This window comes from Heterocephalus glaber, unplaced genomic scaffold (assembly GCF_053883595.1).
Source record: "Heterocephalus glaber isolate CG9 unplaced genomic scaffold, H.glaber_assembly_v1.0 deba00000901, whole genome shotgun sequence".
NCBI lineage: Eukaryota > Metazoa > Chordata > Mammalia > Rodentia > Bathyergidae > Heterocephalus > Heterocephalus glaber.
Window position 1 is genome coordinate 10,432,777 of NW_028258171.1, and position 18,323 is coordinate 10,451,099.

Here is an 18,323-nt window from a genome sequence, read left to right on the forward strand (position 1 = left end):
TACCATCTCCTAACATAAAATAGTCACTTAATAAGTATCACATGCCAGGCTAGCTGAATAAATCAAGATGATCATGAAGCAAGCTTTCCTGTTTTTATTCTTAAAGAAAGCTTGAGGATCATTGGTAACTCTTCTTAGGAGCATTTAAGAATTTTTCTATGCAACATAAATATAAAGATGAAATCACTTAAATGGCAATTTTGAATTATGTTGAAATACACACAACCTGAGACCTGCGTGATAAAATGTGTGACATTGTTATAATTAATCTTAGTACATAAAATACTAGATAATTTGATAAGATACCTATTTAATGTCTTATTCATAATTTCATCTTTCTTACAGAACAGTTTCCAATGCATTTGTAAAAACAGCCAATGCATTGAAAGATCCAACAACACAATCCATTGAAGATCCAACTGGTGACTTGGTCTTTCACTTAATATCAGGATAGATTCAGACCTGATTACTTCAGAAATGCATTACTATTTTTACTTGATGGCAACATAGACTGCACTCCTAGACACAAATGAAAACATTCAAAGCATAGAAATCACCAGAAAGGATACATAGAAGAGGAAATTTTAAATACAATTAGCACTTTCAAAGAAAGAACAAGGATGAAATTCATTCAAGACAACCCATTGTAATAATCCTCTCAGATCACATTTTAAAATGTGAGAATTATGAGATGAATTTTTATAGGTCTGATTTATTAGGGTACTTTGTGACTCGCAGGGTACACTATCTGTACCAATCTTCACCAATCTGATACAGCAGGGCATAAAGTGGAGAAAACAAAGCTAAATAAATGATAGAATATTGTCCAATGTAACATTGGGATATTTATAATTAACATGTTAATTCTATAGTCAAAGACAGCTCCTGTAATGCATGCATTATATTACATTTTAAAAGGCCTTCATTAAATAATGCTCCTTTATGTACCACGTTTTTCTACTTAGGAAACTGAATTATATTGAAAAAATAAGAAAACATATAATAATACTTTCAAATTTTCAATTATACATAAATTTGCAAAGAGTTGTGTTGGAATCAGCTCTCAGCATAGGGCACAGTTTTATCTTATTTCTAGTATGTTAAGTAACCCTAACCAAGTGACTACTACATTTTCTCATATGAAACTGAATGTAGAAGAATATGAATGGTGTGTCCAATAACCAGTCATCTACGAAGCACCTTGATTAACGATGATGCTTTCACCTTTGTTCTCTTCCATTCATAGTCCACACTTCGGTAATCTAGTCCAATGCCAGAGCTTTTTGTGTAGTGCTATCAGGTGTACTTTTCGATGGTTGAAGGAATCTCCTTAATCATCTTCTGTTAGAATACCAATGTAGAAATTTGAACAGGCTGAAGCTTCAAACGAAGTGCTGTAGTGCTGAAATTAGTAAGTCCCCTTTTGTAATATGATATTATTTTCACAAAAACTATGTGTCAAGTTAGTCTTACAGTCAAATTTTATCAAACCATGGTCCATGTTGTGACTTTATGGCTCCAATAAATAATTTATGGAAGAAAAGTTGTGTTTATAACATATTGAGTGTGGATCCACGGGAGATACTGCATTTTCATTTCTTTCTTGCCTGTCCTCTTTTGGTGATTGATTAATACCCTACTATTTCAAGCATGAAAATTTAAGCACAAAGAAACCTTTTCTCTGGTATAAAATATGTACTGTTCCAAGCATGAATATTTAAAGAGAAAGAAAAGTTTTCCTCAGCATAAAATATGAACAAAGCTACCTATAGTCACATCCAATACATTTTCCTTCTGGCTATTCTTTTTCCTGCTATCCACTGACTATTCAGTTCACTCCCATGTGATGCCACTCCATCAAAATTATCCTTCTTAAGGGCATAACTTTTTACCACTGAATCCAATGGTTATTTTTCTCCTTGTATCATGGAATTCTTAGATGTATTTGAAACTGATGTCTGCTCCTTCCTCTTGGAAAACTTCCTTACTTCATGACATACAGTGATTATTTTACAATTTCTCAGAGCTGTTCTCCCAATATCTCTATCAGAAATTCCTGCTCCCCCAATCCGTGAAGCTTGATACCTTTCTGAATTCATTAACCATGCTGTTCTTCTCTTTCTGTATTCTCTCTCTGTATTCTCTAATCTCATCATCTGTATATCTCTGGTTGCAACTGTATGCTGAGTACCATCAAAGCCATATCTGCAAGTCAGACTCTCCCCTGAATTCTATACCCATACTATCAGACGCTTCCACTGGAACACTCCAGACATCTAAAACTCAATGCCCCCAAAATGCACCACCCTGCTACTTCTACTGTATTTCCATCTCTATGAATGGTACCTTTCCCAACTAGTTGTTCACACCAGAATCCTCAGGGGCAAACTACATATCTCCTCCTTCACCTATAATCTTACTCATGTTAGATCCTAAGTATATTTGCGTATTAACCACATTCTCCATCCCATTGAATTTAAGCCATTGTCACATCATGTGTCCATTACTATCATAGTCTCATAGTTTTTCTCTGGCATCTTTTCCCTTTTTTAAAGTTGGAGGAAGAATATTTCTCATTTTTTCATATTCAAACAATAATTATACTTTTCTGAAAAAGACTATGTTAACTCTGTGGTTAAAAACTTTAGATTCCGCTCCACCTCCCTTTTGATAAAGCTTGAAATCATTGACTTAATTATGACTAGTAGCCTACGAACCAGACATTCTCCTCTCTTCCACTTCTCATCATTCCGCTAAATACCTGGTCAATGTGACCAGTCTCTCTTGCAGGGCTTTTGAAGAGTAAAATTTGTTTCCATTTTACTCACAGTTCCCAGCACTGAGCATAATTCTTGGCACTACATAAATAATCTTTTGTGAATTAATAAAAATCTAAGTTTATTAAGCACTAGAAGACTTCCCAAAGACTTTACTTCTGCATGTGTTTGATTTAATTCCAGAGTCTCTATCTTGAGTGAAGAAAGTACAATTTCCAACCTTATCCTAACTCTAACACAAGGAATGGTGCTGAACACTATTCCTCACCAAGACTCTTAAGACAAGCCAAAAAAAAAAGTGAGAAGGAGATAATTAAATGCCATGCCAGAGCATGTAGTCACTCAAGGTCCATTCACGCTGATAGACAGCCCATCATGGGTCTATTTATCCTGGTGAGACTCAGAAACATAAAAGGCTTCGGAAGCCCTGGGTTACAGATAGGTGACTTAGCACCCATAATGATCTCTCTATCCACTCAAGCTAGAGCAGGAAAACAAACTGTTAAGCAAAATCATATTTCCTTCAGCCTTAGTTTTGCCAGGCAGCATTCTCTACACAAGAATAAACAACTTATCTAGTACCAATCACTATTTGGATGCCAAAACCCATCCCATTCCCTTGCTACTTACTAGAAGTGCCAATAAATTTTCCTGTTTCTGATTCTCCTTTTATAAATTGCAATGATCTCTTTGCTTACCTTTGCCCTCACTTTGCCATAGCATGGATTAAATCCTACAGGATATATTATTTCCAGCAATTAGCAAATTATAGGGCACATGATAAGAATTCAAGAAATGTTTCTACTGACATTAAGTGATTGTGTCAAGCACTAATAGCCAAAGGAATCTTCTTATGCTGAAGGATGTTTTTAAATGAAAAGATGAAGTGAGCCCGAAACAGGTCTTCTTCTCCACAGGTAAGGTGAGGTTAGAGTTTAAATGTAGGTTTTTTACCTGAAAAAAGATGAACCCAGATATCCATTCAACTTTGTAAGTTGGACCTTTTGCAAACACCATGAAGAAATGAATTTGGAAGTAGTTTATAAAATTATATTTATTTATGTAAAAGTAACACATTTTCACTAACATATCATAAAGTACTTTCTGATTATAAAAATAAAAGTGACCTAGACATAAAATGTTAAATGATAAAAATTCTAGAAAAAAAAACCCAACATGGCAGAAAATTGTGGCCTCAAGATGTAGTTCATTGGTGGAGTGGTTGCCTGGAATATGCTAGATTCAGTCCTCAGCACAGGAAAAAAAAATAGTCTTCAAAATCTTTGGGTAAACAAAGAATTCTTAGAGCACAAAAGCACTAATGTTAATAAAAATGAAAAAGTTACAGTTTATCAAAATAAAATGCTTAGCCAGGCACAGTGGGGCATGCCTGTAGTCCCAGCTATATGGGAGGCTGAGGAAGAAGGACCCCTTGAGCCCAGGAATTCAATGCCAGAATGAACAACACAGAGAGACTTCGTTTCATAAATAAATAAATAAATAAATAAATAAATAAATAAATAAAATGTTCAAGTTACTGTTTAAAAATTAGAAAGCAAAGTACGAACAAAGAAAAAAGGTTTGTAACCAAACTGAATAAGAATAAGTAACCAGATATCTTTGAAATGAGATAACAATTTGAGCAGAAAATACACAAAGGAAGATATACAAATTACCATGTTAAAAGATGGCCAGTATCTTACATTGCTAGGGAAATAAAACTTAAGCTATAAAGAGATCCCAGTAGGCATTCATAGGAAAAATTAAATTTGTATAATACCCAAGTTGACAAGTACACAGAACACCTGAAAGTCTCACACATTTCTGATGGTGATGCCAAATGGTACAACTTTGTGACACTCTTTAGCAGTTTCTTATAAAGTTAGACATACCTCTACCCTATGTCCCCACCATTCTAGGTCTAGGTGAATAGCAGAGAAAAACAAAGTATTTTTCTCATAAAAATATTTTATATGAATGTTTATAGCAACCTTATTCATAATAAAAAGGTTGGACATATTGTAAATATCTATCAAGACAAAAATGGAAAATATTGTAGAATGGAGTCAGTGATAAAAAGGAACAAACAACTGATTCACACTACAGATGGATGAATAAAAAGTAATATATTATTCAAAAGAAGGCAAATTAAAGAGCCGTCTATATGATTCCATTATTACCAATGTCCAAAAGAAGCAAAATTAATTGGAAAATAAGATTAGCACTGCCAAGGGCCAATGGTGATTGAAAAGATTACAGAGGGATCTGGACCCCTTCTCAGATTGAGGGGGCACAAGGGAACACATTTCTCAAAATTCATCACATTTTATATTTAAAATTATACCTCAAAATATTGGTTATATGATTGTATTCTCACAAAAATATTTAGTATCTTCTGATTATAAAATTAATAAATAATAACTGTAAGCCTAAAAATATTACAAAGATATGAAACAAAAAGATAAAGATTTACTGTAGCATCAATTCTTCCAAGAGTATATTATGATATAAGTGCAAGATATATATACACACACTGATGTGTATGCAGAGACATATAGTATTATTTTACAAAAATGGGAGAAGATAAACTAGCCTACTTTTTACTTGTTTTCTTTTAATGTTTTCTGATGCTTTTTGTCAAAATCTAATGAATATAGTTTTCTAATAAATATGATACTAGTGGTTTGATAATTTATCTTGAAATGTGCCTTCGTTTTACCAGTTTCTATCAGTAGAAAAACATTCAAAATCCACTTTCAGATATTTAACTTGAAAAATAAAAGAAAATAAATGGGACATTTTTAATATAAAGAGACCTTTGTTGACTGTTTTTGTAAAACAGCACATTGTGTGATTTACCCAGGGTCAGAGTTAATTTATATCAGCCATGTACACCCTCACTACTGATGAAAAATGCTAACAGTAGAAACAGGGCATGGTAAAGTATGAAGTTCTTAAGAGAGCTTTTGGGTCAGATGGAAAAGTGAAGCTGAGATTGATCAAGAGAGGGATCCAGGGTCCTGTGGATTGTGACTGTCAGGCCCAGCACCAATCCCAGGCTCTCAGATCTTAGTGTAGTGGTTTGCACAAATTTTGCTTTGTGTGGAGCTCTCTAACCTGGAAAGGGGTTCAGTGCATGATCTTGACTTCATTAACATTATGCCTGAACACCTGAGCTCACCAATCCTACCTGCATTTCAATAATTCAGAGAAAAGAAATACTCTGTGATGAAGGCACAGAGGTAACATGAGATTTGTCTTTCAGGAATGTTTCTTTATGCTTCACAGTTTAACATACTGCAACAGCATGATGCATCTAATGATTTTTTAAAACAGCTTTCTGCTGACAGCATAAACAGAAACAAGTTTATTTTGAATGAGCAGCTGCTGTTTTTTCATCAAAGAACGTCTCTAGCTGAAATAATGCAGCAGGCTGGCAGTGCCGCGAGAGGATAAACATCTATCGGGCTTGTGGACTGGCAAACATAGGACCATTTTGCTTCTGCAGCAATTACCAATAAACCAAACATCCCATCTCCAATTTTATGAGAATGGAAAGTTAAGCCAGTCTTCAAACGACTCACAGAAATGGGCTGCACAGATTGTCTTATTTTAATGAACGGATCAACTGCAGATGTCAGATTATTTTTAACCATATACTGTATGTGGAATTTGTCAATGTCTTTATTTTCAGGTTTTCTTTGAATAAACCTTTTTCCTTAAGATGTTCATGATTCCCCCTAAGCAGACATTCCTAACAAGCCAGAGTGAAGGCAATGGAGGCTTATTTAGACAACATTTCTTTCTCACCCTTTGTAATAGTTTACTAACAAAGAGTTAAGTGCAAAGATTTTTGTGCCGTATATGTAATCTGAAAGAAAAAAAAATGGATTTAAGAAACAACTTTTAACAGTAAGTAATTTCAAGGAAGTTGTGTGTTGACAAAAATGTTAAGATGAGAGATTTCACTCTTTTGGAGTGTTTTATTTCTCATCCCATCTTTATTTCAGCACATCAGGGAAAGGCAAGACAGCATCTTGTCTGAAGCTCGGCACTACCCTCTTGTTCCTGCACACCTGCTGACCTGTAATTACGTAACAGCAAACCTCAAACATTCCCTTCAAGTACACTAACTCCTAGGTTCCATTACAAAGTAAGGATTTTTCAAACACTTTTTTACTCCTTGAAGAGTCACAAGATTGTATCGATCCTACCATGCTTACCTCAGCTTCCTTTATGTTGACATGCTCACACAGTCATAGAACATTTCTGGAAACTAAGGAATCAAGTTTATATTAGGCTTGATAGTTTTTTAAAACTGCAATTAACATAACTGAGGGAAGCTTCTCAGTGGAAAACATACAGCACAACCACAACAGCTGAAGGAAAAAAGGTGAAGGATGAAGAAATTCCTGAGCGGGCAAGCTGTTGAAGTGTTCGTGCACCGTGGCATTTACACCGGGGCTCGGAGAGTGCTGTGCTGGGTCTACACACTGCTGGCAAGGAGCGGGAAGAAAACCTGTGACATTTAAAAGCCAGGAAGAAGATGGAAAGCAAACAGCTACAAGAAAGGGAATTGTGATCATCTATACTCTGTGAAAATTTCAAATCAGGAAAAATCAAGGGCTCTTTGCACTATTTGCAATGTAATAATTTTATTGTTACATCACTAGAAGAACTATGACCTATGAATCAAACCAAAGTTGATCATTAAAATAAATGCAAATCTTATCCCATTGTAAGCTATCGAATGTGCCATTAAGTCAGATAGCAAGCTTTTCTTGGCCTAAATTCAGGCAATTAGAACTGTGCTTTCACACACTCACCTCTGCATAGTTAGCATATCAGCGGGTGACTAGGTCGTGTCCTTAGAGTATCAATTAATCAAATTGCAGAGACTTTACCATTTCCTTTAGCACTTTAAGCAATTTAATACTGGTCTCCTTGAAGATCACAGAAATTTGCTGAAAATGTTAAGTATGGTAAGCAGTCAATTATTCATAGGCTGGGTTATTAAAATCGTTTAAAATTTATAAAACACAGATGTTTTTAAACAGATAAGTCTGGATTAGAAAGGTCTGGGCCAGTCACAAAGGCAACAAGTCGCTAGGATAATTACCAGAGTTCCTGGGGTTAAAGGACAGTAGCCTGTTGTTATTGACATTGGCTGTACAACCAGATATTTTTAATGTCTATTTGGAATCTTGTTTGTAGCAAGAATAGAGGTACCACATAAATTCTCTTTCTAGATATTTTATTTTATTCTCAAGATGAGTAAACATCTCTCCATATCCAGATCCCTGAAAGCAGCTTAAGCTGAGAAATGCAGACAAGGTTATTCAAACCCAGCAACATCCCTGACTCAGAAGAATCCCTGTTAGAGGTGCAGGATCTGGAAGCACCAATTTACTACCATATGTTAGGCTTTTTTTTTTGGTCTTTTCTTTCTTTCTTTACATAAGCTATTTCTAATCACAAATTCAGCTGTGGGGGAATCCCTTTTCTATCTGCTAAAATCCTGTTGTGTGTGACCACTTAAATTTCAGCTCTGTGAGGTCTTGAATGACCACGCTTCTCAGGAATGGTCCTTTCTCATGCCTGTTTGCAGAATTTACATTTACATTCCACACTGCTTATTGGGCCTCCTAGATTGTATTCTATTATTTGTTCCTCATCTTCCTGACTAGACTTAAATCTTCTTGAAGACAGATCTGATGAATTGATTAACAACCCTTCTTAGGATACTTGAACCCTGATCTTTCTCAATATTCCATTTGTGACCAATGAGGGTCACTCAAGATATAGACGGCTGCAAAGCACTGTGCTTCACCCACACCATCAATTCATTTTTCACAACAATTATTAATTGCAAAACATAATACTGTATGTAGAAAGGTATTCACATGTAATTGCTTTCACTATGGATTGCTGTTTAAGAGAAATAATAGTTCATATTGATAAATAATTTAGTACAAATGGGAAAGCTGTATATTCTTAAGAGAGTCAAATGAAAAGCTTTCTGTGTTCTAGGAGCACATATGAGTTGAACCTTAAAGGATAAGAGAATTTCAGGATGAGAAGGGTGAAGGAAGCCAATGCAAGAAAGTTCAAAGAATCCACAGGGAATGGCACAGAGTTTAACGTGATAGAAGGAAATAAGTAATTCTAATTAGTTTCAAAAGGAGAATCTGTTCCAAATAATGAAGGATATTAAATGTGACATTTAGGAGTTTAGGTTTTATTCTAAAAGCATTTTTTTAACTTGGGAAAATCTTAAACATGTGCTTTTAGACATTTCCTGTAACATCAGGATATAAGATAGGAATGAGAAAGCACCTGGACACTAGGTCTTAGTTTGCAAGCGGTTTGAAGAACAAGCCCTGGAGATAGAAGGGAGAGGAAGCCTGAGAAATGTTACAGAGGAGGAATCAATAGAGCACATTGTACACATTATCCTTCAGCAAGCACTCTACCTTCTCCAGGGACCAACACTTGAGATGAAAAATATACTGATACTTAATGAAGAAAAATAAATATACACAGTTCCCAGGGAGCAAAGAAAAATTGAAGAATCCATTTATCTATATGCTTCATAAAATTGTTTTAAAAGAAATAATAAAAAGACAGAAAGGTGTATTATAAAATAAATATTTTAGAGTAGATAAGGAATTGAGTGTGTCAAACAAATTAAAAGAAATCAGAAATGTACAGCATCAAAGAAATTCTCCACAGGCCAAGAGAAGGATAAAGGTATGACAATGTGGTTGTCAGTGTTTTATTTCATTATGCGCTGGATATACTGAGAAGGCATTGATTTGGGTAAGGAAACTATGCTGCTAAATGTTTACCTAAAACAAACAGGCCTGCATACCAAGAGTATTTTAATCAGTTTTTCCATAACCAAATGAATATTATGCTAAAATTCATATAAACTTTTAGGTTACTTTAGATCTTATCCTTTTGTGAGGCAAAAGACATGATCATAGTTTTAAAGAAGCTCTGAGTTTACTCTTAATATATATGATTGTGTCATCTTAATACACTATAGATGGATTTGGAAGGATTCTTTGTCCAGAGTAAAATAAAGACGAGCAGAGTGTGAATCTAAAACTGATGCTAACTTAGAAAATGAAAGAACAAGGATTAAAAAGCAAAAGTAGGAACCAATAAGAAAATTGTTCACAATAAAACATTCATCCATTCAGCTCATCAGCTCTTAGGCCATACAAAAAATAAGATTATATAGATGATATGCATCTAGGATGTGAAATTCACAGAATAGGATCTGGATAATATGATTTTAGTACTCATTGAGATTGATCAAGGAACACCAAGTTACAGTTAGAGCAAGGCGTTCCTGTGTACTCTTTCACAGTAGGGCGACTACAGATAACAATAATGGACTGCATGTTTCAAAAGGATTTTTAAAAATTTACCGTAAGACATGATACATATTTGAGAGATGGATGTGGTTCACTTAATTTAAACATTCACCATGTACACAGGTGTCAAAACATCACATTTTATCCAATTAATACTGGTATGTATAATTTTATGTGTTTATATACCAGTTTGAAAAGTAATTTGAATTTTAAACATAGTCAAATGGACTACTACCCAGTTCTGAGACCATACAAATATATATATTCTTTTACCTTTTTTATACCTCTCTTGCTCTCTGCATCAGTCTGAAGATTCTAGGAAATCAAGTCTTGAAACCATTTGAAAAAGACAAAAACAGATTTTTATATGCAGTGTTCATAAATATGGATTGTGTGCTTTAAGTTTTACAGAACAAAAATATCAATTTCTTTACCTCTCATTGGCTTATGTCTCCATTTCCTGAAAACCAGGGAAAGACTTGATGAAAACCAGGGTAGTAGCTACCCTTTTTTGAGAAGAAAATCTCACTTCCCTAGGAATCCTCAGCCCAGATGTAGGCATATCTTTTGCACATTTCTTTGCACAAAATGATACCTCTTTGTATTGGGGAAAATATTACTTCATTCATTTTATTCCAAAATCAACTCATAATTAATTGATTTTACTGCAAAAATCAACTCATAATATCTGGATTTAAGTTGGTTATTAATTCCTGTTTTCTGACTGATAATGAGATGACTCCCTCAATTTTTACTATAAAATGGAATATTTTACTTTCCTGTGTTTTGAGTATTCATGGGTAGAAACAAGTACAACTCAGCATGAAAGGATGCGTGTGTTGTAACTAAGTATGATGATAATGCAAAAAATTATTTACCATTTTAGTCATTTACTTTGAATTATTTATGATGTTAGGATTGAATTAAATAATGAATTTCAGAGTCATGTTTAATGAACTTGTCTCTTGTTTTCTCCTGTCAGAGGACTGAATTTTATTCTACTACCATTGATCAAAGGTGTTTCTCTGGAGACTGAGTATACTGCAGACCACAATGAAAAGAAAGAAATAATAATCCTGACCCAAGACTTTCCAGAGAAGACATACAGCAAAATTAGATTAGTAAATACATCAAGGAAATCACAAAAATAATTTTAGATTTATTTAAATCTTAAATAAAAATAGGACAAAATACAGTCCAAAAATTTCAGGCTCCTAAAACTCAGATTTAAATTGCCTGAACAGGAAGAATGTGTGAATTTATGACTGATGAAACATGATAGCAAATGCCTTGCACCTGGATATTTGCAGGCATCTGGAAAGTTATCTGTGGAGTAGTTACTGAGATCCTTCACTTCCCCAAGACTATATTTTCTGAGTGCATAGTCACTGTAGAAAACAGATGGAAGAGGTACTCACTTTTGTATCGCAACATAATTATATTAAAATAAAGCATAGTGATATTGTCAGGAAAGAGGAAAATGCATGATGCACTTGTTTAAATTTTCTAATTGCTTTTTTGCTGAGCCAAGGAGAACAGGTGGGTGTGGGTGTGTGCATATGTGTGTGTTCAGTGTGTTCCTTCACATCTGGAGCACACAGGAAATGTTATCTCCAAATACCGTATTACCATCCTTACTACCAACAATAAATATTTTTTAAAGTTTTATGCAGCTGGGTGTGGTGGTGTACCCCAGTAATCCCAGCACTCAGGAGGCTGTGGCCGGAGGATTGCTGGCAGTTCAAGGCCAGCATTGGCCACATAGTGAGTTCAAGGCCAGCCTGAACTGCACAGGAAGACCCTGCCTCAAAAAAAATCCAAAAATGTTTTATTCAGGTATGATTAATATGTACAACTTTGGACATATTTAGTGTATACATTTTGACAAGTTTGGACATATGCAAATATCCATGGTAGTATGGTAGCACCACAATGAAGATTCTGATCATGTTCATCTCCTCAAAAAATTTCCTTTTGTTCCTTTATGTTTTGTTTTGTGGCAAGAGTACTTAATACAAGATCTCACCTGCTAATATATTTTTAAGCACCGAGTACATATTGTTAATGATAGGTTCTAATGGTACACTCAATTCCTCTAACTTATTCATCAGTATGACTGAAGCCAATCTTTCAAAACAATAGGGAAAGAGCATTAAAATAGCAATTCTTATGATCCCTTAACCTTCTTACTTTCTTTTTTTTTTCCGTTAAGTTTATTGGTACATTTTAGGTATAAAATACAGTTATATTCATCATTGGGATCTTGTACCATTACATGAGTATCTTGGTTCATATTTTTTACCTTTCCCCTACCCTCCCTTCACCCCCTCCACCCTTCCTTATTTGCAAAGATTTTGTTTCCATTTTTTTTCTTTTCTCATATTTTTTCTTTTGCCTTCTTTCCTTTCCCCTACCCCTCCCACTTCCCCTACTCCTTTAGACCTTTTCTTCCTATTACACAATATCAATTATACATTTTAAAAATTACAGTATCAAGATCTAGAAGACATTACCATAGATTTTACAGAATTTGAAAGGATATAGAAAGCATATTACAAAAATCTTTTTTGAAATAAATTTGACAACTTCTAAGAAGTACCTTGGAAGACAAATTAATGAAACTGACTCTGGAGGAAATATAAAATTTGAATAGCACCTATTAAAGAAAGTATATTCCTAGCTTGAAAACCTACCTGTATGACAACAACAGGCTCATATACATTTTACCTGATAAATTATATCAAACATTTAAAGCAGAAAAAACGAAGGAACTCTTCTCCCCTCATTTTAGGAAATCAACATTGTGCTAATCCTAAAACTGGATAAAGATAATAGAAGAAAAAAGTATGAACATAGATAAAAAAATTGTTTCAACAAACAAACTATTTGAAGTCAGATCTGGCAGTATGTAGAAAGTGGTTTTATTATAGGGGTGTCAGTGTTGGTTCAGCATTGGAAGATCCACCCCCAAAAGTCATCATTTTAATAGGGGAAAGGAAAAGACCATATGATCCTGTCAGTAATTGGAGAAAAAGTATTGGACTAAATTCCACACCTGTTCATGGCAAAATATCAGGAGACTAGAAATAGAACAGAACTTTCTCAACATATCAAAGACATGTACTCCATACTTCCAGCAAAAATGCCTTATATGAGTGGAGAATATACAATGCTTTCTCCCTAAGGTGGGGAACAAGGGCATATATGTCTGTCCATTAAACTTTGAAACATAGGCCCAAACCAAAATAGTCTGGCAATAAAAAGAAATTAAGAGCATAGAACTGGCAAGGTTGAAGTAAAATCTTTATATGTAGATGAAATGATCATCTACAGAGAAAATAGTAAGAAATCTCTAGGACTCCTAGAACTTGTATTTGAATTTCGCAGGATTAGAAAACACAAGGTATATATAAAAATTCAGGTCTATGTATACTTCCTATAAATGAAGAATTGGATATTGAAATTTAAAAGCTATGTAGGAGTACAAAGGACCTAGAAAAGTAAAAATAAAAAAAAACAGTGTTGGAAGACATTTATTACCTAATTTTAAGACTTCCTCTGAAGCTACAGTAATCAAGGCAGTATTGGTGTAAGGAAAGATATATAGATCATTGGAATAAAACAGAGAATCTAGAAATAGAACCACACATATATGATCCACTGAGTTTTGAAAGATTATTTAACATCATTTTATAGAACACAAACTCAATTCAGGAGCCAAGGAAGAGACAGTGTTTTCACCAAATGGCACTAGACCACCTGGTATCCGTATATAAAAAATTAACCTCAACCCTTTATTTCCATACATAAAAATAACTTGAAAAGATCTATGAACCTAAATATGAAAGACTAAAACTATAAAACTTTAAGAAGAAATTATAATAGAAATGTTTATGAGTTTAGAGTAGGCAAGAATTTCCTAGGATATAAAAACATGATGTATAAAAGAAACAAATTGATAAATGAGAAAAAATTTGAACTTTAAATGACATCATTAAGAAAATGAAAAGTAGTCCTTAAACAGAATATATTTATAATGCATACAACCTATGACCAGAATATATAAAGAACTCTTACTGCTCATTAATAGACAACCCAATTAAAAAGTAGACACAAGAAAATGATAAATAACCAGTACAGCACAAGGAAAGGTGTGCAACACTAGAATCAGAAAAATACTAATCAGTACAATAACAAGATTGAATTATACACTCATTAGGGAGATGAAGTTCAAAGTTTTAGAAGAACAAATGTCAGCTTAGGTGTGAACCAGTTAGAACTTACTAATAGTGCTAATGTGAATGTAAAATGATAAAACCATTTTGGAAAACAATATAGAAATTTCTTGTATTACTGTCAAGAACCAACAATTCTTCTAAGTTTTTACTTAAGAGGAATGAAAATACATGTTCACAATAGATTTGTACATACAAGTTGACTATCCCTTATCTGAAATTCTTGGGACCAGAGTGTTTCAGATTTTCATTTGAAATCTACTTGATCTGCAAAGAGGATAGCTACTCCTGCTTTTTGGGGCGTTCCTGTCGCATGGAATATTGTTTTCTACCCTTTAACTTTCAGTCTATGAGTTTCTTTTTGAATTAAATGCATGTCTTGTATTCAACTTATTGTTGGATCTTGCTTCTTGACCCATTCTGCCAGTCTATTTTTTTAATTGGTGAATTGAGACCATTAACACTGATGGTTATAACTTATACCTATTGATTTGTCATTGTCATGACTTTTTCTGTTCGTTGGATTCTCCCCCTTTGAGTTTAATTTCTTGTCGCACCAACAGATTCATTCTGCTGGGCTTCTTGGGGTTGTGATCCTCATCTTTTCCTAGGATATTGTCTAAAATTTTTTGGAGTGCTGGTTTGGTATTTATGAAGTTCCTAAGGTGCTCTTTGTCATGAAAATACCTTTTTTCTCCATGAATTTTGAAAGATAGTTTTGCAGGGTATGTCAATCTGTGTTGGAGGCTCTTTTCCTTTAGGGCTTGAAATACATCATTCCAAGCTCTTCTTGCCTTGAGGGTTTGCATTGAGACATCTGTTGTGATTCTGATGGGCTTTCCTTTTTATGTGATTTGTTTCTTTTCTCTAACTGCTTGTAGAATTTTATTCTTCTGTTGGGTTTCTGGAATCTTAATATTATATGCCTAGGTGTAGATATTTTTGATCACAGCTACTTGGAGTCCTATATGCCTCACTTATCTGTATGTCAAATTCTTTTCCCCTGCTGGGGAAGTTTTCTGCCATCACTTCTGTGAACAGTTTTTTTTTTTTTTATGTCATCTGCACTCTCTCCTCTTTCTTCATTGACTCCAATCAGTCTTTTATGTTATTCTTCTTTGCATCATCTAGCAGCTGCTAGATTGATTTCTTGTGGTCCCTTACAATTTTAAGGAAAGTTTTCTTTTCCTGGTCACTAATAGCAATCTTATTTTCTATATCTCAAATTCTGTCCTCACACTGGCTCATTCTGCTGTGTAAACTTTCAGTGGAGTTTTTAATCTACTGGAAATCTGTTTGTATCTGTTTTATGGATTCCATTTGTTTCTTATGTTGGGATTCCATCATGTTCCTCAGCTCCTCTATTTTCTTATCTGTGTCCTCTCTAGATTTATTAATCATGTCTTGCACTATGGGCACAATCTCTGCTGTTATATGAGAAATTATTTCTGATTTCATTTTTTCCAGATCCTCTTTTGTTGCCAGTTCAGTTAGTCCAGGTGGTTGAGTATCACAGTATTCCATCTCATTTCCCTTTGGGGTTGTTTTAGGTGATCTGGAAGTCTGGTTCTGAAACTTCTTTATGTGTCTTTTCATTTCAACTGGGCGGGGGTTGCTTCTGGCACCCACATGGCTCACCTCCTCTGTGCTGGCAGGGGTGGTACGGCAGCCCAAAAGCCTCCTCCTCACCTTCTTACTTTCTAATTCCATAATAATGGCAGCAGGTATAAGCAATGTGATTCTGTGGCATAGCATATAGATAGATGGCTTTTTTTACATGAATAACCAAGGACACCATGGGCTTATTTTCACTGTATTTAAAACAGAAATGTGGTTCCTGGGCCACTGGAATTAGAATACATTATATTGCAGGTAAGTTCCTGTAGAGTTTCTGCTAAAATAATTAAAAACCCTCTAGCTAATTACCTCGATAACAAGGAAAGTTGTACAGGAGCTTGGAAGCGAGCAAGCTGAAAGAAGGAAGAAAACACTTGCTGAACTAGGATCACTAGATATAAAATTGCTGAGCAAGAAAGAAGTATGTAAATTGCTTAAATTTTTCAAGAGAGAGGCATTTTCCTTTCTCTTTTCCTCATGCTGAGAACATTTCCTTTTCAAATACCCTGGTCACTAGAGGTTGAAGATGCACTAAAAAGCACATTTCAGCACAACTATATGTCAAATCTTGCTAGACAGAAAATGTGCTGGTCTTTGGAGGTATGGATCTCTTTGAAACAAAACATGTGTTAACAAACAGTGTTACTTGTGATACAAGTTAATTGCATCATTATGTAAGATAAGACAATGCAATTAGCACATCTCGTTGTACAGAGATCTCAGGATGGGTATGCAATTAACACAGGTCACCAGGCTCTGTGCTCAGGATGGAGCGCGCAGTCTGCTCCCATGATGACTTCACAGTTGCCTATCTCCTGAAGTGCAAGAAGAGTTTTCAAAGAAATCAGGCAATTTTGAAAAGGTTAGGGGAAAATTGCTGTGTCAACTTGATTCAGAAAGTGCTATTCTGATAAATCTCCCACAACATGTCATGGAAATACTGTTTAAAATTGAGCAAGGTGTCTCAAATATGCAAAAGCTCCTCACGTTATTTTTCCATAAATATTTCATTCACTTATTACATTAGAATTTGAGGATGTTAGTGTTAGCTATAGTCTCAAAAACATCAGAAAGCATGGAAATCTTATATGATAAAGATATATTTAAAACTGAGATTACCAAAACATCACAAATATAGAGAAAGCCTAGCATGTAATTTTAGAAAATATGAAATGTCTTTTAAAACTTGGCCAGGAAATGGGTATAGTTATAAAAAGAAATGTATAATGTCATGGAGGAATTCTTTTTTAATTAATTTGTTATCCTGAATAAAAAAAACAGCCCTAGGCAAAAATGTCAAAATAATCAACATTTGTTGGTACTATTTCTTCCAGTAGAAACTGCTAACCTCTATTGTAATTACAAAGAATTTACTTACTACTTTTCTATACATTTGCCACATTAGAACCCAATTATTTCTAAGACTCCTCCATGATAATATAAATTGCTTAGAAATGGGGACTATGTTCAAATTCACCTTTCCATCAACGTCATCCGTCATAAAATTAGTTTCCAATAAATATTTGTTTAATAAACAAGAAAAAATTTAGACACAGTTATGCAATAATTTCCATTGTTTATTGAGCCTCCAAGATATGGGTCTTTTGCAGTTATTTCAAAGGAGGCATCCTCAGGTTTACATAAATGGCATGTAAATAGAGTGGCCCATAGTGCTGTATCTTTCATGAGTGGCAACCTCTGGCTCACCATAATGTAATGTCGCCAGTTGGAAAAGCCATGAAGTGGAACTAAACAGTCAGTGAAGTCTGCACAGCTGTTGAGAGAGGCTCCAGGCTGATAACATTGCACACAGCACCCAAATATAGAGCGAAGTGATTCACTGGCATTCACATTTCTCATGGGGAAAATAAAAAGCCAGATAATATTTTGTAAATTAATGTCAGTACAATGTCTGCATCTTTAAGCTCTGTCAACAATTTCTTGGCCATTGCCCTGGCATTTACAGACAGGCCTCTGTCTTTAACCTAGGAAATGGTGAGAATAGGCAAAGTCCTGGTCCTGGAAAGGTTTAGATATTGGGGAGAGGAGCAAGATTTATCACTGGGAAAAGTATAGTTACTCAGAAGTATAGTTACAACAACATAGAATAAGATCTGCTAAAAAAATCACAAATCCATCAGGAAACTTTAAATATAATAAAGATTTAACTTGGAACTTTGATGATTAGATTCTAAGCCTTAGGATGCTTAGTTTATTCTCTTAAGTCAGGATTGGTTCTGTAAGCAAGGCTGATTTGAACATGAAAATGGGAGTTGAATTCCTACATTTTCAGTTAGAAAAACTAGATAAAT